Source organism: Struthio camelus, chromosome 2 (genome assembly GCF_040807025.1).
Source record: "Struthio camelus isolate bStrCam1 chromosome 2, bStrCam1.hap1, whole genome shotgun sequence".
Taxonomy (NCBI): domain Eukaryota; kingdom Metazoa; phylum Chordata; class Aves; order Struthioniformes; family Struthionidae; genus Struthio; species Struthio camelus.
In genome coordinates, this window is record NC_090943.1 from 103,185,612 (window position 1) to 103,213,549 (window position 27,938).

At 41.7% G+C, this 27,938-nt stretch overlaps 1 long non-coding RNA gene across 4 annotated transcripts in view; it reads left to right on the forward strand.

The window, feature by feature from the left end:
- LOC138065985 (uncharacterized) overlaps positions 1-27,894 on the forward strand; it is a 151,172-nt gene extending 123,278 nt beyond the window's left edge. For 2 of the 4 annotated variants that reach the window (XR_011139086.1, XR_011139087.1), the window contains 5 exons: positions 5,923-6,084; positions 6,750-6,826; positions 12,643-12,782; positions 24,101-24,204; positions 25,387-27,013. This is a non-coding gene — a long non-coding RNA (uncharacterized lncRNA). Of the gene's footprint in view, positions 1-5,922; positions 6,085-6,749; positions 6,827-12,642; positions 12,783-24,100; positions 24,205-25,386 lie in introns of all 4 variants that reach the window. The other 2 variants (XR_011139084.1, XR_011139085.1) reach the window with 2 other exon arrangements.
- Positions 27,895-27,938: the final 44 nt, after the last annotated feature.

Sequence of the window (27,938 nt, forward strand, 5' to 3'; positions counted from 1 at the left end):
AGCTAACCAAGTTTAGACTGCGTTTGTTGACTGAATTTGTTGATCTCTTAAGCAATAAGCCTTGCAGAAGAAACAAGCAGAAAGAAGGATTCTAATGGAATTTCCACTTGAAAAATTTCATTTGAACATTACCCTGAGAGACTTGCATTCCTGCTTCCATCATTTTTGATGGCATCCAGCAGTTTGTACAACCATGTGCTTGATCAGGCAGGAATAGCTTTTTTCATGTCATTACAAAATAGCATGGGCCAAAGTTTTCATTCAGAAGCAACCACACAGCTCAGAGGCCAAAATGAGTTCCTTAATAATGAAGTTACCCTTCTGATATTATCGTTACTGGTCCTGTGCTCGTGAAAGAGTCGTTTGCTCTGGATAAGGTGACTCAACTCCTTCCAGACACAAAATCAGAAGCTTAGCTCTGACTGCCCCCTGAAATGCTGAGGTTGTCACAATTTCTCGGATGACACAGGGAGTAGTCAGAGAGGACTCCTAAATACTTTAGCAGTAAGGAAATTGTCCTGTTATGATAAGGTTTTCCTTAGCACTCTAGAACAAGCTTCATCTGCCTGATGAACTGGTGTCTCCCTTTTAAGGAGTTTAGGAGTCAGAGGCAGGTTCATATTTAATTTACTAAATTTCTCTTAAATATACTGCCATTTATATTTGCAATGTGGGGATAGTTGGAGAAAATGTGTTGTTTATGAGGTGTTTTTGTCCCAAGTCACGCTCTTGGGACATGTTAACCCCATCTGGATAGAATTCACAGGGACTTTTCTCCTCTAGAAGTACTGGACCACATCACATTGAAATGCCAACAGCTAGAATTACATTTGATTTACATCAAGTTTATCTGAATGATCTTTCTTATCTTGGCATCAATATTGATGCTCCTTGCCTATAACTCCATAAGTAGTTTCTCCTACTGTGATTTCGTGGTCCTTTTAATTGATAATCAGGCTGTACCAAATTCTTGCTTGGCTTTCAGTTGGGAAAATACTCTGACAGAAACCTCTTTGAGAAGTTGTGAGTGAGGGCTCAGTAAAAACATAAACCAAAATATTTGGTCTGGTTATAGAGATATGGAAAACTGCGTCTCTCAGTAGGCTCATCCCTGTGCTATCATTAGTTGCCTCAAATTTCTAATGATGCGCTTTTTTGTGTGTGTTCACCGTGTAAACTCTGCCATCCTTCCTCAAGTGCCTTCTTCGGCTGAGTATCAAATTGAAACTTCTCCTGTTCAAGAACCTTTACTACTGCACTGCTGCTTGTGTTACTGACCTTGTGACTCACTAAATGCTGCGGTGGGCAACACTTCCATCCTGTTCTTTGGGTGCTGTATGTGTTGGTCTCTTCTTGACAATATAGTCCTCATGATGGGCTGCGTGACAAGCTGCTAGAGCTCTGGAGGCCTTCTAAGAAAAGGATCTGGTGAGTCTCTTCATGAGTCTCTGGCCTGATAATCTCTGAGTCAGAAACCAATACTGTTAGAAGACAGTCTCTCCATGTCCTCGTGCCCCTAAAGTCCTCTATGTTTTTTCCTTGGTGTCTCCAATCAGAGTACAAGACACCTGGTCTTCACAGGTGTGTGGTAAGGGCTTGTGGAATAGCTAGCGTCCTTCAGGGTAGGAAGGTGTCTGGCTTTGTTTATATGCTGCTGGGGAGCTCCTTAGGCACCCCAAATGCCATTGCTTGGGCACGCCTCAGGAGAGCTCTAAGAGAGAAGCTGAGATGTGGCCATTGTGTTAGTCACTAGGCACATGTAAACACGTGGTCCATGCAGAAGAAGTTTTGATCCTGGGAGTACTTTTTCCCTGCGGACATATGTGTGTGCACACACACTCACATTCATTCAGGGACTACATGATGCTATGGCTCATGTAGAATTATAGATATATCGTTTGAGCTGTGGCTTCGCCAGTCATATTATGTATAAACCGCATGGATCTTCCTAAAACATACCTCGGTAGAAGTTATCAATAAATATGTTAGACAGTTTTGGAAAATAAATTGGAACTGTTTTTATCTGATTATAAAGACAGAAGCTTTAGTTAGAGGTTCTGCTTTTTGGAGTTAAAAGGGGACCACAAAATCCCATAAAAAGTTAAATAACCTGATGACACAAAATGGAAGTCTCGGGATTTTCCAGGGCTTGAAGTAAATCCTTCCTGCTCCCTGATAAGACTGAAAATTCCCCATATCCTTTGTTACAGAGCTGTTATTTCTGTGCTGGCAGGATGGGAGAAGAGCAAACTGTGAAAAAGTCCTGAGCCTTGAATTGGAGGGTAGGAGCAAGAAGGAGGGAAACTTTATAAGGCAGGTTGATTTATAAACTTCTGGTATTACATTTGGAGCTACTTATAGGATTGGGATGTGTTATATAAATCCCGGAGAGATGGATAACTAGGCAGAGGACAGGAGAGGCTGTCCAGGCTGCAGGAGAGATTCACTTACAAAAAGTCTCTGCAATTTGTTGTGTTGTGATCCCAGCTAACCTGATGGACATCACCTTCACATGGTAGTATGGGTCATAGAATATGCAGTGGAGAAGCTTGCTCACATCTGCAAGGGACTGTATTGCTGGCCATATTCCTTTCTTATTTACATACATATGTCCATGAAAAGGAAGCAAAGCCCTTTAAGTAGAGCCCTTTTTTCTGTGGCAAAATATTTTAAATATTAAAACATGCTTCTTAAGAAAACATGTTTGGAGCAAATACTGTTCTAAATCTGCCTGTGTTATTTTCTTTCTTGTTTTGTGAGATTATTTTGTTATTGTTGTTTCTTTTTATCAATATAATGGTTGTGGTTGGTATGAGGGAAGGATCTTATGGTTAATATTTTATTCTGCCAAAGCTGGGATCAATGCTACACTATGCTTTCTTATTTTTAAATTTAATTTCAACCAGGCTGCTGCTGATTCGCAGATAGCAATTTCCTCCACAACCTTTCTCTCTGTGGATCTTTAACATGAGTTTGTCTTTCACAGCTTTTGACTTTATATTGACATTGTGACTTGGAACAAGAACTCCAGGGGAGGGCAAGATAGGGTATCTGGCCTTTATTTGCTGTGCAGACTTTTTGACCTGTGAGTCCCTCAGCTCTCTTAGGCTTGACTTCAGCTTGACTGGAGACCTGTAACCTTGCTGCACCTCCTCATCCCCTCAAAGAAGACTCAGGAGGAGATACAGGTGGGGAAAGACGGCAAGTAAATTCTGAAGGGCGCAAACATAGGGCCCAGTTTTCACTGCCTTTTTGTGAAATGGGGCTGTTTGACTGCTAATGATAAGTTCATAATACTTTTTCCATGAAATAACCTTCCAAATTATGGTACTGGAAATCTGCAAGGGTAGGGCGGGGTAAGGCCTGGAGTCCTGGCACAGACAGATACACAAACACAAGGCACACTATGGTCAATATTGAGCATTTATTACTTCTGTGTCTGGCTGGGGGTTCCCCAGTGATTTCCTGATCGAGGCAATAATGGAGCGGGAGAGTCCCTGGCACCGCTGAGTGACGGTCCATGGCGAGGAACGCCACGGGGGGCACTATATGAGGTTTTTGTGGACTACACACATGCGCAGTAAGCATATTGAGCTCATTGTTAATCTTAATTCAAAGCCCAGGTGTAGCGCCACACTGGCACGGGGTCAGCCACGTGACTATGGGTCAGCATGCCCTGTAGATGCTCCTTTTCCCACAGAATGGTCTGGCTAGCTTCCATTGCCTGTCTCCTTGACATTCTTCTGCATTTTCCCATACAAAAACCCCTTTTTCAGACGCCTGCTTGTAAATCTACCTAGTAGAAAACTTTACTCTGCAAAGTGTTCAGCTCACAAATCAAAATGTTTCACAGAAACATATATTGGCCCATTTACATTTTCATTTCAGATACATTATATTCCATTCAATTATGTAAAAGTCAAAATGATAATAATTTTAACCAAGCAGTCCATCTAGGCTTTCTGAAAAGCATTCAAATGAAATCTTTACAAAAGACTTTGTTTCAGGAAATATTTGAAAGTTTTGACTTTCAAAAGTTGTTTTAAAGGTTTTTTTGTCTTGATCAAAATCTAAATATTGGCATCTTAGAATTTACTGCATGATGGAAAATTCATCTTTCAATTAGTTATACTTATAATGAGGAAATTTCCCGGTGCTTTTTTGTAAGAATAATGGCACTCCCTCCAGCTAAGTGACTGAATTCTATTCTGCTGCTTTCAGCCTGTAAGAAGTATTAATTGAATGTGACACCCTTCTTCACTTCTTGACCTACGATTATGCGTAGCCAAACAGCAGTTTTGCCCTAGAGTTGAATGCATTTTAATTCAAGAGTAAATGATTCGTTCTACGTAGTGATATAGAAATATTTGTATTCTATAGATAGTAATAATATTGATATGCTAAAATGTGGAGCTGTGTAATTAAATACATTTATCCTGCCCCATTAAATATCTAATCTCTACCCAGTCTGAAACTTGCTAGGTCTCTTGAGAATCGGCACTCCTTGCTGTTGCTCATCATTGCCTAGCAGTGAATGGTTTAAGGCCAAGTATCCAGAGCTAGAACTAGAAATGGACATGTAATATTGCTGAAAAGGAAAGATTCCCAGCATTACAACATGCTGTACAGCTTTTTTTTTTTTTTTCACACTGGAAGATTCTGTGATGAAAACCTATTTTAAATAATTTTTGTGATGTTTCTTTTAGTAGCTCTTTCTTGCTCCTGCTAAGATCTGTGTGGCTGGTGAGGCAAGCAGCATATTGCAAAAACAGTCCCGGCAGAACAGCGACGAAGCTCTAGAAAACTCTGCTAGCTTAGTTCTTTTGGTTACTTATCTGGACTGTACATATAAATTGGTGGGCAGCTTAAAAGCTTTTGGGGTGCCCTCTCTAATGGGTTGGATTACTGATGAAGAACAGAGTCATAAATCATGAACTGATTGCCAGTACAATTTTTCTGAGGTATTGGGGACTGCTACCAGCCTGAAGCGATGACAACCCTCCAGCCCTCTGCATTGTGCTAGAAAAGGAAGGGTAACTGTGAGGGTTCCCTCTTGCCTGGAAGGTGCCACTGAGGAGAATCTAACTGTGAAAAAAACTGAGGACTGATGCTTTCTACAACCCCGAGTGGTGTGACGGAAGAGATTGGAAACTGCTCAGGATGTGATGCTGTGAGGAATGCAGGTCTTGAGAGATTTTGTGCGTTTTCACAGTGAAGAAGCATGTAAACAGATGTCACAAACCAGCAAATGTTTGTCTGTGACCTTCCTAGCTAAAACCCAGACTGGGTTTCAGTGCTTCTGAAATGGACTCTGCTGAAAGACGAACCAAAGGACTTTGTTTTCCTTCCTGATTTTTATCTCCTTTTTCTGATTTTGTTGTTGCAATGGTCTTTTGCACAGATTACATTGCCTTGCTGCACCATGGTATAGCAGGAAGATAGGGATAGGCTCTGAGACGTAGACTGCTGCTTGTCTTGTGCCTTGCTCTCCTCAGACCTCTGAGGTGCAGCCCAGGAGTGCCCAAGGAGTGTCTGTGTCTTTATCCATGTGAGAGGCTGTGTTGTGTAGACAGGCTGATGAGACTTTAAAGAATTGGAGTGAGCACAAATCATGATTGCTACACTTCAGCTTAGGAAGGTGCAAGAATGACCACTTTAAAAATGACATACTCTAAAAGAATACAGAAACTGATGTCCTGAAAGGAGCCAGAAACCTGTATTTTAGCTCATATTCTTAATATCCCTTGGAAGGATATGAAATATTTAGTGGAACGGATGCTGAGCCCTAGACTGTCACTGACTTCCCTGGAAGTAAGTTTGAGCTTGTGATCTGGAACAATGTGCAAGGCGGGTTTTTAAGCCAGGGACAAACTCCTGGTTTATCAGTTTATTAGTTGCTTTTTTTTTTTTTCCTCCTAACAGGCTCATCAGGGATAGGCTGTCTCTCCCACCTGTTGCAACGATGGGAGAGACATTAGGATCCCACTGAAGGCTCCATTCCTTCATTAGGAGCCCACTGAAGGCTGGTCCTTGTCCAGGTCTTCTGATAAGCATGATGGCCGCTCATAAAAAATCCCCAGGAAGGTAATGGCTTGGGATGCTCACTGGCATCATGAAGACATTTTTAATTTAGACATTTAACCTGCTAGATGCTCAAGAGTCTTTTTTGCTTCTCCTTGAGCTGTTTTAAGATACCACATTCACTTCTGTAAAAGAAAGAAAAAAACATCGAGAGAAAGCCATGACAAAGACAGGCCTTGGCATGATGGAGATGATGGACTTTCTCACTGTGTATCTTAGTGCAGTTAGATTCAGGAGAGTGATTTGATTCCAAATTCTCTCTTACTAATTATTCTCATATGAATGTCCAGTCTATGCCCTTTGTTCCCTTCCACAGCAGAGCAGTGAGGTGCATGACAGTGGCCTTTCTTTTCCTCGCTTCATGAGTGAAAGCGTGATTTTCGTAACAACCACAATCTGGTAACTCAGCCTGACATTTTTCATTATTCGGTACTTACTTTCTCCCCACCAATATGGATTGTCTGACAACATATCTTGGTGGTCTGTCATACTGACTCTTTTTCATGTTGCTCAGCTGGCTAGTAATTTATTGATTTGTTTGGGGTTTGTCACACCAACAGGGCAAAAAAGAATTTTCAATAGTATTTTGGGCAATTTCTGTCTGCAAAGCTGCACAATCTGGAAAGAGGAATTAAGAGACCTGAACTGGCTTTTAATTTTATTATCAGGTTATATCCCAAACTGAAGGAATACCCCTTTTGTTGGATCATGAAATCATGAGAGGAACAGGAATTCTTTCGTGTTTGTAAGTAACACCCATTATCAATAAAGATGTGCAGTCTCTGACTTTACTGTGCATCACTTAGACTGAACTTGGAAGGAAGGGCATAAAAGAAAAATGAGACTGTAGATGTGGGCATTAGTAAAGTCTTTTAGGAGTGCCATTTATATGCCTATAAAAATAAGATTCCTAAGGATAATGAGTGGAGAGAGAAGAAGCAAGGAGAGGAGGAAAGAGTATATGACAGAGACTATTAAGGAGAACCAGGCTTGAGAAAAATTGAATTTGTTGACTTATGAAGGAGATAATCTTTTCATTGAATGAAAATAATATTTTTTTGGTTTTGAAGATTGGGGTTGGGAAATGCAGGATCAATCAAGATTTATCTCTTTTTATTAATGTTATGTTTTTGTAAGCATGCATAGAGATTTCTTTCTTACAGTAGACATGCTATATTACTAAGAAAATGATCAAGAAAGGATTCCCTGCATACAGAAAACACTCACTTTCCAAACTCAAGGTTCCCTTGGCAGGGCAAAAGAGTCAACAGATGCTGTATGACTTACTGATTCTGAAAATTTTGGAAGGACATGGTGAACGGAGGGAGAAACGTTCATAAATCCAAGGTGTCCTTGAGGAAAACAAGGCTTCTAAGGCTTAGAAGATAAAGCAGCAAGCTCTGAGGCTCATGGGGGCAGAAATAATGGCAAACAGGAAAAGAATTAAAAGGCTTCAATCGTTAGTAGTTTCAAAGGAACTCTTTCCTTTGTTTTCCTTGACTTAAATGTAGGCTGATGTGGATCCTGGAGAACTAAGCTTAACCTTGAAGCAGAGTCTGAAAATAAGTTTGAAAGATATATGTGGGGCTGCTGACCCAAAGGATAACCTAACGCTGAGCACGACACTGCACAGAACTGATGTCAGCCCGGCAGACCAATGTAGAATATGCCTTCACAGTCCTCACAGTCTTCTGGTGACACCAGAAAAACCTGACCCCCACCCCTCAACTTGGGAGTGATAATGGAAAAGAGAGGACATGGGGGCTTCCAGGGGAGTGAAATTCTTTATCAGTCAGTCTTTCAGATCTTCATTGTTTGAGCCGTAAGGGTGGCATCATTTGACTGTAACAATGTGAACGTTAGGCTTTTCACCTTAGCTTGCTGTCTACTCTCATGCTTTCTAAAAGGTGATGCATTTCCCCTCTGAAATACCTAAATACAGCAGGATGAACAGCCCTCTGGGGCTGCCTCTCTCTCCATTTACCGCAGGCAAAGCACAGACAACTGTCTTAGGCTATGCCAGACTCCTAGGTGACTCCAGTGAGATGAGAAGTATCCAACCCTTGCTTTCTGGGGCTAGATCTGAGTATGACAAAGAGAAAAAGGAGTGACGGCTACAGTGAAGGGGGATAACAGGAAGCTAAGTGGAAACACATATGCCTGAGCTTATGACCTGTGTGTTGAACAAAGACTGCAGGTCCTTACTGCAAGATATGTAAGGCAAAATTTGATGTGATTCATGGTGCTAGCTGTGATACCGTTTCCTCTCTTCTCTATGCTTCTGCTGAAACCTGGCTACCCTGAAGGCAGGGATACAGCTGGTGCAGGAGTTAGTCAACAGGACAGCAGAGGATGATTTGAATGGGTACCACATCTCATTCACTGGTGCTACCGGGCTGTGGTGAACCCTGGGATGGGTCTCTAAGAGAGGGAAGGGTGGATAGGATGAGAGAGAGCAGGGTGAGAAGGTGTCCAGTGAAGTCGGAGAAGGACAAAGGATTCAGGCTTTCTGAAGAAGCCTTCCTCTAGCAGGAAGGTGAGGCATATCCAGCTGAGGGAAACCATCTTCATGTCTTGTATCAAGCCTCCAAAGTGACTTCATGAGGGAGAGGAAGACTATCAAAGATGTGCTTAGAATGACTGGCACTGGGATCTAGCTCCTTGGACTGAGGTCCAAAGAGCTGAGTAATCCCAAGAGAAGCCAGGAGGTCTGTGGCTGTAAGTTCCTGCTCTCTGTGCAGGGACTGGAAAGCAGAGGAAAGAAAATACTTTCCCCTAGGAGACGTAAAATTTGGCTGACCAAGTACCTGGATGCCCTGTTTTACCTGCAAAACCTCTTCAGGCAGTTATCACCTGGATAGTGTAGTATTGTCATTTCATTCACTTTTTTTCTTGGTGGTGGAAAACATGCAAAGCCTGTTGAAGAAAACATTCATTCTGAAGGTTTATTTTACACTCATTTGTTCTTCAGCATTTTTTGAATTTCTGAACATATCTACTTTTGCAGCCATTCTACAAAGTAAGAGAAGTGTCTATAGTTCTCAACCAGGAAGATGGCGTAGCCTCAAGAGTTCACATCAGATTGAAATAGGCTAGTGGAGCATGAGCAAATATTTAAGGTGGGAGGGCATGCTGTGCACTTCTAGCAGTTTCCGTCAGATTTTGGTAAGGGCCTCCCAGTATATCTTACTGCTCAGCTATTACCCTGAACCAGAACTGACATGATCCAACTTCAGTTGCATCCGAGTGGAAAAAGTAGATGAAGGTGGTTTGGGCATAGTGATCCCTGAATGCTAATGAAAAGAGAAACATATTTGGCACTATTAAAAGTTAGGCATGCTGAGGATTTCAAAATTGTGTCCTGTTTTATAACAATAATAAATTTGCCAGTTACGTGGGAAAACATTGTGAAGAATGAATGTCTTTTACTGCATTCAGAGCAGTTGCTCCAAATCCAGTGAGATAATGGCCAATAAAACTGAGCTAGGAGGCTGAGTTGTGCATTACTAAAGCCTTCGTTATATGTGGTTTCAGAAAATGTTCACGTGCCTGAGTATCTCATGTTTGTTCTTTAGCTGTTTTATTATTTCGTCAGTAAGAAGTGGCTCTGATTCCAGCTATGAAATGCAAGTTTAGCTTATATTGATCCTGCTGTCCGTGTATAGGTCCTTAGCAGCATTGCAGGATGCTGTGAAGAGCAGTTAAGTTTTATCTGCTGCCAAACCATACCATAGTTAATTCCCTATCAAAACATATTGCATCTCAGTCCAAATGTGATTTACTTTTTTTTTCTTGTAGAGGGTTGAAATCAAGATCCCCAAATGTTTTGGAACACATAGATGTGTTCAAGATCCAATCAGCTTTGAGCATCCCAGGAAGAATGTGGCATTGTAGTTCCCAGAATAGCACTGCTAAACAGCAGTCTATGTTATGGGCCCATAGCACAGCATCCCTAATCTGATCAGAATGATCTCTTTTTTTACAATATAGGCCAGATTCTTCATATATGTTAGGCTGAAACTCACCGTTAAGTTATCTGCTCCAGCTGCCTGGATGACACAGGTTCCCTTTATATCTTTGATAAACCCAGTAACTTTTTGTTTGGATAAAGTATATTCTGTTATTTGATCAGTCCTGAATAAAATTAGGAGATATTCTATAACCAAGTTCAGTCTTCAGTACTCAGTGAAAATACTCAGCCTCATGTGAAACCAGCATCTGAATCTGTAGATACATCACCACACTTGGTCACTTGTGTTTTTTAATGTTACAAAAGCAATTCACACGAACAATGACACTCCCTATGTAGTGTGCTTTTTTTTAAATTGGTGTACAGTTATGTAGCCCCTTTTGTAAGCTCCTCAGAGGGAAGGGGTTACAGATACAGCAATGATTTCAGACAGCATTGAAATAATGTAGCCTTTAGCGTGGGATATATGGGGTTTTGTTGTTGTGCAGCCACTGCTATGCTAGGGAAAACATAACTCTTCAGACTGGAACAAAGGCAAGAGATGAGCATAAGCACATGCATAAAAACCCAACCCAAACAAACCACCGAATATTTAAAAAAAGAAGAATGATGTGGTACCGAAGAAATGAATGAAGAGATAGTTGATTTAGCATAAACCAGGCAATATTCTGGCAACACCAAGGATTTCATGAGAGACTATGAACTGTGTATTGACGCAGCACCATTAGTGTATCTCATTGTGTCCAAACAAAACTCCTAGATAGAACGTGCCATGTGTGTCCTCAGCACAGATGGAAAAACACTTGATGAAATGATGCTTGTGGTCAGCATTGAGCCCTTCCAGGGGAGACTAGTCACAGAGCACATTAAGAATAAGACCTTACTATTTAAGATGATATGTTGTCAAACAGGGGAGGTGGGTGGCAGGCAAGCTGGGGATGGGCTGGTTCCTACCATGCTCTGCTTCAAAGCACACCTTTTTGGAGGGGGCAGCAGCATACCGGTCATTGGTCCCCTCCTTGTGTAAGGAAAGCCAGTCCTGACCGTGGCTCTAACGGAGGATCAGGGAATGAAAACTGTTATTCTCTGGTACCTCTTTCCTCTCTCCATCACCTTGTCTGTAACAGATCATCTTAGTGCAGCATTATCATCTGCCTCTGTTTAGGGCAGGGCAGTGGGTGTGCAATACTGAAAGGAAGTAGATTTGCTACTTTCTGTAGCAGGATACAGCACAAATTTGCCACTGGGAAAACTCTTCCTGAAATCAGCTGGCCAGATTTTGCGGCCGATCTGGCCATTAATGGAGAAACGTCACGGACTTCAGTAGTGTTCCTTGTATGTATACAGACAATGGTGGGGGGTCGGACCCTTCTTTTCATCTGAGGCAAATGGAGTTGAAGGAGAGAACTGAAATCAAATTAAGAGTATTATTTGGGAATTTGTTTTGCTTTGTCTTGTTTCGTTTTTTAGAGCTAGGCATTAGTGTTTCAAAAACAACGATAGAGTGGGGGAGTTTATTATGTCTGACCGTCAGAGGCCGCGAAGTTTGCCACGGTTAATTTTAGAGAATTAAAGCACGTGATAAAATCACTTAAAAACAGAATCAACTTTCATCCTTTCCCAGCCAGTGTGTTTGTAAACAACACAATATTAGAAAACATGCTTCTAATTTTGTGTTACTGTTTCCACTGTAAGCATGAACAGAGATTTATGCCCATGGGGAGCAATGTTCCACTAAATGTTTGACGATTAGCTGCAAACAGCAGAAAGAGATCCAGATGGCTCCCTGGTGTCCATTCTCTTTTGATAACCCGGTGCTCTCTTTCTCCTCCCAGGCCAGGTAACTCCTTCCTTTATCTTCTCTCCCAGTGTTGGCTGACAAACTACAAACTACCCTTTCCAAGTGTCTCCCTCCAATTCACTTTGTGATTGCCAAAACTCTGTTTTTTCCACTCAGGTTAGGTGTTTGCAAACCTCATAACATCCCATCCGTCAGTCCTACCATACTCCTCTCTAGTGACAAACATGGGAGCTTAAAGGATTTAAATTACTTGCTACTGTGGCTTCCACATTGTATAGCCCCACTCAGAAAACAACATCTGTAGAAGACTAACACTGAAATCCTGTCAGAAGTTTTGGCAAAGTAGTAACAGGGAAGGTTGGGTTTGAGCATGGGAGATTTTAAAGCTTCTGTGCTGCTCTCCAAAGGGGTGAACACTTCTCATGTGAATGTTTCTCATGTTCCTAGGCCAGATCACTCCAACAGGCGCACTGCGTGCAGTGGGTAGACTTGGGTCTTCATCAAGACACAGGAGTGAGTGGGAAGACAGAGAGGGCCTCAGCTGAGAGCATATAGCCTATTTAGCTTAGTTTTGGTTGATTCTTTTTTGACCTGGGGTGATATTTTCAGCCTCTCTCCTCTTCTCTTTTCAGAATTGCTTTGCCCAGTGCTAATTTACATCTCAGGCCTAGAAGAAATCTTTGTGTTGAAAGGAAAGACATAAAGCCAAACTCTAGAGGCAATTAAAAATGAACAGATGAAATATGATAATATACTGAATAATATTCTAATGTTTTTTGACTTTTTCCAGAAAAAAATGTCCACACCATTACGGAGATGAGTCTAGAGGGATTTGATCTGTCAAAAAGAATGTTATAATGACTTCTGGTCTTTACTAATGTGGTAAGAGGATGGAATAAGAAAAAAAAAGGAAAAAAAGCAGCAGAAGAGGTAAGAAATTACAGAGAATACACCAGGGATTTTCTATAATGTTTTAGTCTTCAAAAATATGAGCTGATGGCTTGTAAACTGCTTCATAATGGTTATAAGACCAGCCTTAAAAAGTCTCATTCACCTCAAGTAACATCAGGGTCCAAAGCACTCGCTTCTTTTTAGGCCACAGTCTGATCATACAACAACCCATCAGAAAGACCCCTATGAGTGTTTCAAAGACATAGGGGCCCCATGTTGCAAAACCCAGGTGCCACAGATATAATTTGGATGTGTCCAAATATCATTCAAACGTTCGGATAGTGAATGAAAACTGCACTGACAAATTTTTTGTCAGAGCAGGTGTTGTCTGTATCTCAGGTACCGTGAATAATTTGATAGAAATGCAGTCTTCTGCCCATATCCAGTCCAGATCAAGCTTATGCTGCTGGGCGCTCTACTGGTGAACAGACTCAGTAGCAGTGACTGTGAAGCCATGATGTAAGACTTTGTTTTATTCCTCTCTTCCTAGTTTTGAATATCAAAGTTTTACATCATGTACAACAGATGGTAGAATAGAAAGATACAGCAGAAGGTTCCCTATCTGCCACCTGAATGTTATTTATCTAGCCTAGAGGGAGTTCCTCAAAGATCTGCTTTGTGCTTTTCTTATGGCCAAACCACACTACAGAAAAAGGATTTATTAAAGCACGAGCAGAAGATAAGCGAGTGTGGGGAAGATATTGTAATGGGGTAAAGTTCTCTTGAATTAGTTCAATTAGGTTGCATTATAATAGAGTTACATCACAGAAAATTAGGCCTGAAAAGGACCTTGAGAGGCCACTAAGCCATCTCTCCTTCTGAAGGCAAGTGCAACTATACCAACATCGTACCTGACAGATGTGTATATAACCCCTTTTTAACAGTATCCAGAGATGGAGAGTCTAAGTTGTTGCCTTGAAGATTAAATAAGCATTAACAAGCTATAGTAATGAGCAACTGCAATTACTGGAATTAAGCCTGGATTCTGAGGAGCTGGAAAAATTAATCATCATTTAAAAATATCAGTGTGTAAGCTAATTCGCCAGGTCACAAAGCTAATTCCAAACTAAGCTCTGGAGAAAGGTGAGATGATAAATATCCTAGTCGTGCTTTATTTTGCAAAATTGAGGTCTCTCTGTGTCTTTTATGATACTGATTTGAATAAGGATGCATAAACATCTTGATACCTTTCAGTACTGGGGATGGAGGGGGAAATACAGTCAGAATGGAAAGTATTCAGTGGAGTTTTAACAATGAGTTACCTTCTGCTTCCCTTTCACATGCAATGGAGTTGATCAGGTGGTGTGTGGTGAGGCAGTTACTAGTTATGGTTCTCCAGCTCCTTATCTGCTTTGACTTAGGAGCCTCTAAGCTTCTTTCTATAGGTTTGCAAAAATTGCTGTTGAAAATCTATGATTTATTACTAACTTGATTTTATCTAGTTTTAATATCCAGCTAACTGTTTTTATTTCTGTTCTGCTTGCTATGGTCTTCTTTTAAGAATCTTTCGAAAATTGCTGAGGACTGTATGTGGAAAATTATCCATGAACCGTAATCTTGACTTCAGAGTTGGGTCATGAGTGAGGGTCTGAGAATGTCTCCCTCAAACAATAAGCAGTGTGCAGAAATCATTGACATCATTGCTAGAAAATACACTGTCACAGAAAATCAGTCTGTTTTTTCCTGGACAACTTCTTATTAAGCTCTATGGGGATTTGATTCCAAGTCCGGTACAGCCAGCAGAGACCACTCTTTTTAGTTTAGCAACGCTGGGATTTGGACATAAGTTAGGCTTGCGTGTGTTGCAAAATTAATTCTGTTACATACTTTCATCTCTCTCAGATATTTTGCTCCAGAGCCACTGTAGTTCAAACTACAGGATTTTTAGCTGAGTGCATCCTTTACTGATATAAATCCCTTTTCTAAAACAGGAAAAAGAGAAGTATATTGTGACTGACAGCTCAATCTAAGCTTTGCATCTAAGCAAAATTCCAGTCCACGTGCGAGGCAGGAAGTGAATTGCAGAGCTTCAGAAATAGAACAGAAACCTAATTCTGCTTGCAAACGCACAGTTCATAGCTCCCACAGGAACTGTAGCTCAGCCCTCTGGAACAAAGGCAGCAATTTGGATGTGGAATAACATGTTAAAGTTATGTTATAATATATACTCACAATAGGGGTGCCTTACAGCAGGTCGGAAAACTTCTGATTGCTCGGCATATCTGTTGGAAGGTTGCCTGAATGCAGGCTGTTTGCATGGAAATGGAACTGAACATGACAGAGCAGGAATTTGACAGTTCAGTGTGGTCTTGTGAAGTTGCTGTTAAGTCAGGTTTGGTGCATGCTAACGGGAGGTGACCCAAAATACAGCACCTCTGGCTGAGCATGGAGAATGGGACTTGGCATTTACAGCTAATGAGAGGAGCTGAAGTGGCTCTAGGCAGGCTGGGCTCCATTCAGCGCAGTCTGTTTTGCTTTGGTTTTTTTCTCTTATACGGGGCTGTGTTTAAATAACAGTGGGTCTGTGGAGTGAAATCGAACTCTGGGTAAGAAGACCCAGAAAGGGGTTCAGCAGACTTAGCATGCTTTTTCCTAGCTCCCACTTTACTTCTTTGCAGAATTCTGTAGTTTATAAGGCACAACGTGGGCAAAGATACACACATACAAGATAGGCATAAATGCATGCCTACACATTACTGTGGTAGTGGTGGCATTACTGCACAGAACGTGATATGGAAAGAGCCAAAATGAAAGCAAACAAGCTGTCACATCCTTGTTCTCTGCATGCCAACACGTTATGAAGATCATGGGCTGGATTATGTCCTATACGGCCTGCTGATGGAATTAACTTGGAGCTGTGGCAGGTTAGCTGCAGCTGCAGAAGGCCTTCTGGCAATACACTATAAAGAGCGGTAGCATGGCCTTTCCTTCTTGACAGCCGGTTTGCCGATCTTGCTTTCTGTCTCGTGGCTGCACGCAGCTCTTACCCAGGTGGCCTCATACTTGGACGAGGACCAGTGCTGTGTCTCTGTTCAGCCACTGCTTAGGATCCAGGGAGTCCCCAAAATATCATGCAGAGGCAGTCTAGCCATATATGTATGTTACCTGGGTCCAAGCCAATGCCTCTAGGGACCATTGGGAAGGCAGAGTCCAAGTGGTATCTCTGGGCCATTGCCACTAGGATGGATTGGAGGGGTCCCAGGATGCCCAGGTGGTTGGTTATTCTCACCTCTGGTGAAATTTGCTGTACCAGCAGGCTGCTGATTCTATTTGAGTGTTTCCAGAGACTGTTAAGACTACAGAGGACCAAATTGTTTTTTGGAATGCATGAGTTTCTAGCACTTATTGAAAACTTGTGGATTAAATCTTAAAAATCATGAAATTTCTGCAGAAGCAATGAAAAACAAAAGACACAAGCACATTCATGCTATGGTACACTGTCATCATGTCTAACACAGTTCCTTAAGAAATGTGTGTGTGTGTATCTCTGTCTGTGCGTCTGTATGTGTATAAATATATACATATTTGTCTGTTAAGTGGTTTCCCTCTCTAATTATGATTAGGAGCTTTCCTTATTAAAACAAATAGATCATATAGTTTCCTATCAATCACCTGTATTTGCAATCCCATTGTAAAAGAAAAGTTTTATGGTAGCTTCAGTTAATTCAACTAGATATTGCTTCTAGATAATGCTTCAGCTAGTCACAAATGTCTGGACTGGGTTTATTCAGATATACCAAACACATTCGGTTGCAGAGATGGAAATAATAAACCTTTAGGAATGTCAATTTTAATTTGCCTGAATGCAGAATAAACAAGCCCCTTGTACATTCTTACCTCAGAAAATAATAATCTGGTAATTGTTCTATATGCTGGAAAACACCCGTAGGAGATACAAAATGGAGAAACAGAATTGTCAACTTTCCCGAATGATTAATCCTGAATTTTCAACTAGGCAAACAAAATTTCATCTGAAACATAATCATTTCAGAAAATCATGGCTAAATGAAAGGACAGCTTTTCATTGGCCCAGATTCATTTATTTTCGTCTATACTGCCTGGTATCCTTTCCCCTAGGAGACCTCAATGTGAAGCAGGTTATAGGAAAGCAGTGTAATGAAAAGGAATTTTGCAACTTGAAAAACGCAGTCAGTACCAGGACTCTATCATTTATTACTCAGATGAAGGGAAGAAGGCAAGAGGAGAGCGCTAGAGGCTAGACCTCCACCCGACGTCGGCACCTCCTTGTGTGTTGTGCGCTACTTGCCAGAGTGGCAAGATGGCAGAGCTATCATGGGGTGGGGGTGTTGTGGTACCGCCCTCAGAGTACCCCATGCAAAGCTGTGCCTACAGCCTAGGCTGAAAATGAGAACAACTTGCCCTCAGCCATTTCCATCAATAGGAAAGGTTTTATATTTCTTTTCTTACAGTGCATACACGTTTTCTGTGCCAACAGCTTCATTGATCAAGGTATAAATGAAGGTGGGAGCTGACATTTGCTGTCCTCTCCTTAGAGAGAGGAATGCTGGCTCTGCAACCTCACAAATGAAAAAAAAAAGAAAAAGAAATCACATTGCTCCCCTTCTGCAAAGCAGTCAGTAACCTCTCTAGGAGGGAGGGAGGTAGCTTTTTAAAACCATATTCCTGGGGAATTACACATGCAACTCTTAATGTTAGCGTTCATGGTTCTTAGTTAGTATGTACCATCCTGAAGACCTAACCCCAGTGAGCAGAGGTTCTGACTGTCCAGCTTTATTCCAAGAGAAAGAAGTAAAACAGGGGGTATTCTACTCGCAAAGGCCAAAACCAACCCTTTTTATGATAAAGGAATATCTACATGTTTTCAGTTGTAAATTTTCTTAGAATCAAATGTAACTTTTAAGGTATATGTATATATTTTATTAAGTGCAAAAAAGCAAAGGCTAGTCACCAGTGTTTTAATATTATGCCTTAATAAAATGGCACTTTCCAGAGCCAGTCATGACTTTTAACCAGATCATGGCTAAAAATATTAAAGGAAGGATCACCACAGCAACAATCACATTGCTCTCCTTCTGCAGAGGGAGTGAAAAAACACTCTCAAACTTTGCCAACCTGAATAAATTACCAGATTATCAAAACTGTAAGGAAAGCTATATTCAGTCAGCTGTGTGTCTGTGTGCGTGTGTGTGTGTGTGTGTGTGTGTGTGTGTGTGTGTGCACATCTGTTAACTGGATTGCAACCTGTTAAATATGTAAGTCAGAGGGGAGAGCTCTGAAAATATGCTCAAAGAAAAAAGTTACCCTGACTGTATCTTAATCGGCCAGAGGGTGCGATGCACAGCATGGTCCTCACTGAAGTGCTGTGGGACTCCAGTCCAACCACGGGGCTTGGCTGTCCTGTCTGTGTAGCCCAGAGATGGGATGGGGGACGGAGAGTTTGCTCTCTTGGTGTTGCTGCATTGTGAAACTGGAACACGGAGAGTTTGCTCACCCAGATCTGGGAGCACAGAGGCACTCCCATTTCAGCCTAGCAGTTGTTCTTGTATGTTGAGTATGGTTTGCTTTGCCAAAGAAAATTCTTATTAGCCAGTGAGGGAAAAACAGGACTGGAAGGGCAGGAGGCAGGAGCAATATTCTTATCACTTGACTTTAAGCACCTTGTGTAAGAGTCTTAACCGGAAGCTTCCTCTTACCAGGCTCTTAGTGTATTCAATGGAAAAAGGATGGCTATTCCAGAGACAGTTTGAAACAAGGGCCTGACTTAGAATAGCAGTAGTGAGGTAATCATCTCTGGCAAATCCAAGACGCATCAAAGATTCCAAAATAGCTCTAGGGAAGCCGAAAACCATGTGGCTTTCAAGCACATAAAGATAGGGTTAGGTCTGGAGCACAAAGGTTATGTGTTTCCATTTTCTGTTTCTCCTGGCATTAGGATAAGCATTTCTTTAACTCTTTGTTGGTCCCATACTAAAGCCTGGATTGGCTGTCAGCCAGTAGGCTGTCATCATTTTCCAGCTTAAGATTCTAGCTAGAATTTCCCCTCAGTTTTTCCAGGATCACATGTTTTAAAGAAATGGTTTATGACTGAGTTTGGTCTGTGCCATTAGCCTCTTTACATTTTTCACGTTCCCAGATGTTTTGCAGAGAAGCCTGCTCCTGTGGAACAAATTTAAGCCCGCTGATAACAGACTTTCTTTTCTTAATATTCTTTCATGGAGGCCAGTGCAGACTTGGGTTGGCTGGATGAGCTAAGTAATAGCAGCTGTATCCTGGCCCCATTTGAAGTATCTAATGACCGATGGGTCTGGTATAAATTCTAACATCTACGCAGGCTCAATTCCAGTAACCACCCAAGCCTGATGGTAACATGACTGGAAGGTGGTTAAGACAGCTGCTGTCACAAGTGTGCTGGACGTTTTATTCACCTGCAGGACATGCTGTTCAGGGTCCCCGGTGCTGGTGGTGGAGGTGGTACATAAGCAGCAGGAGGAATAAGTTCCATCATGGCTGCAGAGCCTCTCTGGCTTTCACTGCTGTTCCCTCCAGCTGGTTGTGAAGAGCTGTTTATGATAAAGTTGGTTACTCTGCAATAATCTGTTCTGCATTTTTTTAAAGGCTTATGAATTCATTTGAGGAACTGTGTGGGCCCATCCACCCCTTGCTCTCTTTTCTGTCCTTTGGTATCTGCCACCTTCCTGTGCCTGTTGTGGCACCAGTGCTGCTAGCCTGCTAAACTGCAGAGCCTTGCCACATGGCACATACTTTTGACCAGGATTTTGTGCTAGCTCACAATGGTGCTGAACTCTTGTGCCATGGGGGAACGCAAACAGTGGCAGCTGGAGTTAATTAAACCCACATCACCCTGGAATGGGGACAGAAATCCCAGAGCTCAGAGCTTTTTCACAGAGACCTGGTGCAGTCTCAGTGTGTCAGTCACTGGAAGGGATGAAAGCACATCTGGATGGGCTGAGGAATACAGAACTTTTTTGCATTATATTTAACTCAGTGCTTCCACATCGGGTTTTTTTCTCTCCATCTTTTTTTAAGATTCACTTATTCTTCTGGGTAAGGAAAGATATGAGTAGTACATATGGTTAGATGAATGCATACTATCATTCTGCTGTTGTGTGCTGGACCTTTAAAAATAAAGTGCTCCCAGGCTGTTATCTGGGAGGGATTGCTATGCATCAATTCAAGATGACCCATACAGTGCGTTACACGCTAGCTTCTCTTTTGTGTGGTTATTATTTCTCTCCTTGTTTGTTTGCTTTAGTTTGAAACAAAAGGCATGCTGGTTGTGGGTAGTTTTGATTTAGGTGTTCAGGAAATAGAACAGGAATGGATCTGTGGCAAAGATCACTGAGGAAATGCTACAGGAATCGCACACTGCTTCATCCACCGTCCCGTCAAAGCCAGGTCTGGGCAGGACCTGTCCTCTATACCATCTTGACTTACCTGTTAGGATATAGATTCTGAACTAGATAATAAGCCAGGATAATTTTGTTTCCCCTTCAAACTCTTCTCTCACACTGAAATCCATATGTTATAGCCATCACCCTGATCTAGAAAGCTGAATGAATTCCCAGTTCCAAAACTTAAATCTGAGCTCCTGATAATGAGATAATATCTAAGAAGCCACTGGTTTTTTTCATCCAGTTCCACTGGATGAAAGGCTCAAATATTAGGACTACATCTAGCCCAGCTGCAGGTCAGATAGTTTTGCTTCTACTGAATATGTATTTTCGTCACAAAATAACTCACTTGTGTTATAGCTTGGGAACAAGAGATTCAGCAGCCTCTAAGCTGAACTCTGCCTCACAGAGTGCCTTCCTTGGGGGGTATTTTATTCTCTCTGTTGCATCTTTCTGTCAAATGTGATGGGAAATCAATGATGATTAGGAGGTGCCTAATCTCCATGGATACTTCTCTCTGCATGGTGTCAAAATCTTAGTTGGTTGTTTATTTTCTCATATTTTACGTATGACTAATTTACTTAGGAAGGGGAGGGGAAAGGAGGAGGCTCTCTGGGGTTGAAATAGAAAGTGAGAGATGGGACAACTTGGGAATGGTGCTAAGCTGGATTTGCCAGAAGCCCTCTGAAGCCAGTCCCATATCTACATCCCCTGAGCCTGTCCTCAGTTCTCAGACGCTTTGTTCTGTGCTCATTGCAGGGTCTTGGGGGAACACAGCTGTTGCAGCTGTTCGTAGACCAAACAGTGACCTTTTGAGTAGCTGAGGAATAATGCATTATTTAGTGTATTCCTGGCTAAAATGGAAATGACATGATTTCATGAGCAGAATGATTTGATTATCCTTTCACTTGAATGGATAAACAATAGTGTGGCATATATTGTTACAATAGTAACAACAGTGTGGTATACACATCACTCCTCAAGGTTTCTTCTGGGTAATGCTTTTGGTAGGACAGCTATTGCACTTTAAAAAACACTAACTGTTAATTAAAGACTGCATGCCACATGTAATAAGCTTTAGGTTATAGGTACTAAGTTTGCAAAAATCAGCTTCTATTTAAAAAATATGTGGGAGTGAAAGCTTCCTGGTGAAGTGTAGATCCCTAGACTGTCAGCTGATACTGATAAGTATCATAACCAGCTGTTATTTCAACATGAAGTATTTCATTTCTTTCAATTAATCAGGAGTCCCTTGGAAAATGCCAAAGTAGGATATTCATTACAAGGATGGTTAGCACATAGAATATTTATCATTCACAGAAAAGGAGGCTTTCAGCAAATTTCTACTGATGATCCATGGTAGCCATGCACTTAGGCACTCTGCATATTTATCAAGCGGGAGGGGAGAGAGGCAGACAGGAACAACTTTTCACAGTTTCTAACTTTAAATTTTCTATGTAGCTTTCCAGACAGAGATTCAAAAAACGTGAGGCTGGAGCCTTCCTCTCCCACTGACTGTGAATGAAGACTGTAGTGTACTCCACTGCAAGTCCATCTGCTCTGAACTTTATAAATACCTTTAAAAGGATCTAAATACCTTTAAAAGGATCCATCCAGCACTGTTTTTTCTTCAGAGTTTCCAATGCCATTTATGGAGGCTTGAAAGCAGTTATTCACGTGCTATAGATGAAAGAGCTGAAGCATCACAGTAACAACTGATTTGAGAATGGCCAGCTTTCTCCAAGAGATGAGCATGTGGAAGGAGCTGGGGGAAGATCCAGTGCTCATCAGTGACTGCTGAGTTCAACAAGCACTGAAACATAGGATGGAGGGAAAATCTGTACAAATAAAGAGGTGCCCAGGGGTTGTTTTTATTAGGACAAGATGGGATGGGGTAAGGCAAGCAAATGGGGCTTCTTAAGTGACTGCAAGAATTTCAAGTGACTGCTCAGTTGTTTGTTGTTGTCTTAAATGTTACCACAAACAGCACAAGATACAAACGTGACAGAAAATTGCCTCCTATCTATTTAGGAGATAAGCTGCCTGTAAAAAGAAAGGAAGAAAATCCAGCTCTCTAATATCTGGGGTCCAAGTTAATTGAAATGAACATGACTGTAGAAGAATAAACACCCGATCAGCTTTCAAGACATTTCTCCAGCATGTTCTTACTGACTCTGAGCCCTTACTTCCAAATGCAATGCCCGCTCCTCCTATTGCAGCACCCTTCAAACCAACCTCCCCTAAAGGCTCCAGCAGGCATGGTTTGGGAGAAGAGCTCCGCACAAAGTGCCAGGCATTCACTGCAGAGAGTTCTGAGTGTCGTGGGATTTAGTCAAACAGCAAAGTACAAGCTTATACTATGACTCATCTGGTGTAAAACTAGTGCTAAGTATTGTATATAATTAAGACAACATTATTACAGTGAGATTGCACTTCTTTTTTTGGAGTGGTTAAAGTCTTGAAAAGGTATAATATTTTCAGCATTCATCGAGGTAAAGCAGTTGAAGATTTCTCATGGGATTTCATTCTAAAAGATGTCATGGCTACAGTGAGTTTTGACCATAATTTGCATTATTCCTGAAGTTCTCCATGTATATTTAAAGGCTTCTTCATGGAAGGCTGTGTGTTCATGAGAATAAACACAAGCCTTAAAGTAGTTTTAATTAGATAAAGACTTGCAACAACGACCTCTGTAAACATTCCAAGGGGCTGTTATTTTTTATGCCCACAGATCACACATTTTATTTTGGGCCACGTTTCTTAGAGAGGTGCTATAAAACATTAGTATGTAATAGACACAAAAAATTATTTTTATCATTGAATGCAAAAGAAAATCTTGCCAAAAGTGATAGCAGGCAGCTATAGTTTCAGCATTTGAACACTGATTCTCAGTAGGTACAGAACAGAAGTAGTAGTCAGCCACTGGCCCCATCAGTGGCAGAAGTTAAGCAAGCAGTTCCCAACATTTTGCCTACTTGCCCCAACGTTTTCCTTCAGAGGTGCACACATCAACTTTGCTTTTTATGAATGCATGTTCTTGATTAAAATTCATTGTGGAATGCTGTGAACAAATTCAGCTTATTGGTTGCTCAAAAGCCATTTATTCAGGTTACTTGCTTCTCGTTCACTTTAATTAGTAACTGCTCATTACGGTGTCATGATGTTATTTCTGTTCAGTGATTAGCTGTCTGTCTTGCAGGCGAGAGGTGCAAGATGGTGCAAGACCTCTTGCAAGATCACAGAATCACAGAATCGTTTAGGTTGGAAGGGACCTCTGGAGATCATCTAGTCCAACCTCCCTGCTCAAGCAGGGTCCTCTAGAGCAGATTGCCCAGGATCACATCCAGACGGGTTTTGAATATCTCCAGGGAAGGAGACTCCACTACCTCCCTGGGCAACCTGTGCCAGTGCTCTGTCACCCTCACAGTCAAGAAGTTTTGCCTCAGGTTCAGATGGAACTTCCTGTGGTTCAGTTTCTGCCCGTTGCCTCTTGTCCTGTTGCTGGGCACCACGGAGAAGAGGCTGGCCTCATCCTCTCAACACTCCCCCTTCAGATACTTGTACACGTTTATGAGATCGCCTCTCAATCTTCTCTTCTCCAGGCTAAACAGGCCCAGCTCTTGCAGTCTTTCTTCATAGGAGAGGTGCTCCAGCCCTCTAATCATCTTTGTAGCCCTCCGCTGGACTCTCTCCAGTAGTGCCATGTCTCTCTTTCAAGATGGTGACATGGCTGATTTTAGGATGTATTTTGTAGGAGCTCATTTCCATCTGTGTATTCCTGTGGACACCTCTCAAGCCATGTTTGTGCCTCTTACTTGAAATTACCTTGGATAATGCCTGAATTTAATGTTACTACCACTTTTCTCATCATTTCCTAACATGCTGCTTGTGCCCCGTTTCCAGGCACATCGCCAAGAAACTATCCAGGTGAGTCACAAGGACTGCAGTGCTTCAAGAAGAATTCCAGGAAAAAAGGCATGTGGGTCAAGACATCTGGGCCACACCCAGTGAGTCCCCTATTTTTTATATGAATTGAACTACGTATAATTGTTCACAGGTCCAAAAATTAAGAATTTAAGGGGCCTTTCTGAGAAAATGATTGTTTAATATACAACAAATAGATCAATTTCCATGTTGTTTGCAGTCTTGTTTTCTGGATGATTTTCCAGTCTATTTGTAGAGTAACAAACACTCCCCGAGCAACCAACCATTGCTGTGTTGAAAGGAAATCTAAAGCAATGAAAGGCTGTTGTAGAAAGTGGCTCAAAAGGAAAACAGCAAAAGATTGTGCCATTGCTATGGTAGCTGAGAAAGTTTGTCAAGATTACAGCTGGGAGAGAGATGTGCCAGAGGGAAATCTGTAGCCATGGGAAGAAAGTCAAGGAGAAGACGTGTGCACGCAGAGGTGTGTCCTAGCACGCCTACTTGCAGGCTCTCAGCTTAGGTTAGTCTGGCAGGGGCACACAGCCAGCAGATGGGATAGAAAGCAAGCCTCTAATGAAGGGGCCCCTAAGGGGAGCTCCATGCTTCATGCAGACACCCACGGGAGAGCTTTGCCTGGTTTCAGAAGTGGCCATGTAGCAAATGAATGCGACTGTAGCGGAGCTAAGCTTCAGCTCACAGACCCTGCCTATCAGCTGTGATTATTATCTTGGACTTTGCACTGCTCTGACAGAATTTACACAGCTTCTGGACAGGTGAAAGAAAGCTTGTATCATCCAAATACTATGCACACCCATCCTTTATAATATAGGGTAAAATTAGCCAAGGTGCTTGGGAGCTTGCTGTGGGTGTCCTCCTGATGCAGTTTCTCTCTGCTGCTTTGACTTTTATGTTTACTCGAGTCATGAACCCACTAAGAGTACAAAGGGGAAAGTATTTGTATTCCACTTGTGCGTGTTAGCAGTAATTTTGTGGATGCAGCACAGCGCTATAGAAAGAGACAGGTGTGCAGAGAGTTTGGAAGGCATTAATTTCTTCTTAGAGTCTCCTTTTACAAACCACACTGAAAAAGGTTACAGTGGGAATAGCAAAGGAAAGAACTTGCAAACTTCACAAAAATCAAAGCCTACAGCTTGTGCTGGACAGGTATATTTGTTACATATCTGTGATTATGAAATGACTTTTAAATTGCTTTTGAAATTCATCTGGATAATGATTCAGTCTTTTAATTTCCTTTCTCCCTCCAGAACATCCACCATTACCAGCCCAAGAAGTTGTGATGTTTTACAATCCACATTTGAACTTACTTCTCAAAACATTGCACACTTCCTTAAATAAGCAATTACTCAGCTCATTTGCACAAAGATAAGGTCAGTCTTGGGACTGAAAGATGGATCAACAACCCACTTTGGAAATCATCTTCAAAAGAAGTCAAGAAGCAGTTGTGCTAGAGACTTGTTAAAGTGGGTAGAAATGCAACAACAGGCAGCTTAAGAGTTTATATGCAAACAGATATTTTACATCCTTGATTTGGCTGAGCTGAGCACATCATAGGATTTAAGCATATGCCTAAAGATGGGATTACTTACAAGCTTGAATTTATGATGTGCTTAAGTGCTTTGTTGTGTGTGGGCCTACACACTACCTCTATGTTTGTATCAATAGGAAAAACTGTTCTACAAGACATTCGGGCATTTAAAAAATGTATTTTTGTTCTGAACTGGAACAGGAAGTTTTACCCTGAAATGAGATTTAGGAAATGTTTACCTTTGGAAATCTTGTAATGGAGTGTACTTGAAACATTTTGTTTCAGTAATGTTGAAACACTCTGTGACATTAAGATTGAAACATTGCATGTCCACATATGGTACTAAATTAATCAGAACCAACTGTCAATTAAGCATGCCTAGATTGTCTGGGTTGTGTATTATCCTTCCCCTGGATGTAGGAAGAGCTCTGGTCTGATACAGCTTGTTAGCTAAAGTGCAATGCTGCATGACACTGTTGTTCAGCCTAATGCTAAAACTAGTATATTCATCTGTGCGTGACACAGAGCTGGAACTACTAAGCCCTGCTGAAGCCAACTGGCTCCATGCAGGGATATCTTAAGTGTGTTGTGCCAGGTCTTGGGATCAAATGTATCAGGGACACAGGGCACAGACCCCTCTGTGCTTGTGTGTAGATAGTTTGGGTCTTCCTTAGCTTATCAATTTTGGCCTGGCTCTGTCCGAGATAATGCCACATTGATGAGGAGCCGTGGTAGTTTGGGCATAGCACAAAGGCATGGACCCCATGTGCGTCTGGTGCTGTGTGTGACAGGTGAGCTCCTCTGGTGCTGAAGACTGTAGCTCTGCAGGAGCCAGTGTGGGTGCAGGACTGAGATGGAGCTACTAAATTCAAGCTGGGTCTTTGCAGAAGCTTTGACGTTCTCTTCCCTGAGCGCCCCATGCCTGTCCTGTTATACACATACTAGCATCAAGTATCTGCAGGATCACAGCCCAGCTGCAAACCTAAATGTTAAAACAGCCAAATCAAAAATAAACATATTCTGGTAGTTTCCCACTAACTGTTTTGCCATAATCAGTGGTCATTTTCGTGCAAAATGTTTCATTCTTGTGGAATGAACATTCACTATAAGGGGACGAATGCACTGGAAAAAATTCAAGCAGCTCTGTGAGTACATTTCAAGAAGCGTACACAAAGTCTTTGCAGATTAAATGTATTATTTTCTCTCCATCTTTAGATATGATGGCTGTTTGGAGGAGGCTACATATCTGTCAACAGTCTCTGAAATGGGATCATACAATTCAGCTATCCTCCTGCTCTCCAAGTTACAGTTTCTCTTCTCAGTCTCGTTGCCTAATGGACTTAGTAAGGTTGGTCCCTAGACCACAAGTTTCTCTTTGGGAACGTGGGAGTGATAAGGCAAAGCAGCTGCTTTAGATAAGTCTCCTTTTTGCCCCAAATGTATGACATGCATGGTAGGACTTATTCAAACAAACATTTCACCTAAAATGGCTGTCTTTGCTCAAGTCAAGGGAGACACCACATTGCTTTGATGTCCTGTTCGCTCTTTTTGGGTTGAAATTAAACTCCAAGGGCTGCAGCCTTTGGGTCTCTGTCAGCTTCTGCACCAGCTGGCTGCAGCAGAGAAGTTCTCCACTCCCGCTTTTAAGAGAACAATGTTCCTTGATCTGTTAGGGCCTCAGCTCCTGCAAGACATAAACCAATTAATTTAGCTGGAACCTGGGAGTACCATCTCCTGTGAACAGCCCTTGTCCTAGCTTGGCTTCTCTCTTGGTCTTTGTTTCCCGTATTGGGCAATGCCCAGCACCAAACCAACTAAATACTTTGCATTCAGATATCAGTATGAACAGGAGTGGGAACCTGGATTACATATTCATAGCAGATAATGCAAGTGGTTTCTTATTTTGTTTCACTTACTACATGTACAGTTATATTTCTGTCTGCAACAAAGAAATGCCTTCACAGATGAGTACAAAAAGATACATGTCTTTCCCCAACCCTGAACTTATGTGCTGGTATGTATTTTAGTGAAATCTGATCCTTATTGTAGGAAATATATTTTACATAATTGGCAGTGGCAACCACACATACTGAGAGAAGTAGTATATTTTACTGTGTACTGTGTATCACTGGTAATGATTCTGAGCAGTGTCTCCCATTAAAGAAAAGGAGAATTTACCACTTGAAAGCCAGGCCTCAAAAACAAAATAAATTCCTGTCTTTCTCCATGTCTAGGATGAGATTCTTCTCACCTCACTGCAGACACTGGCAG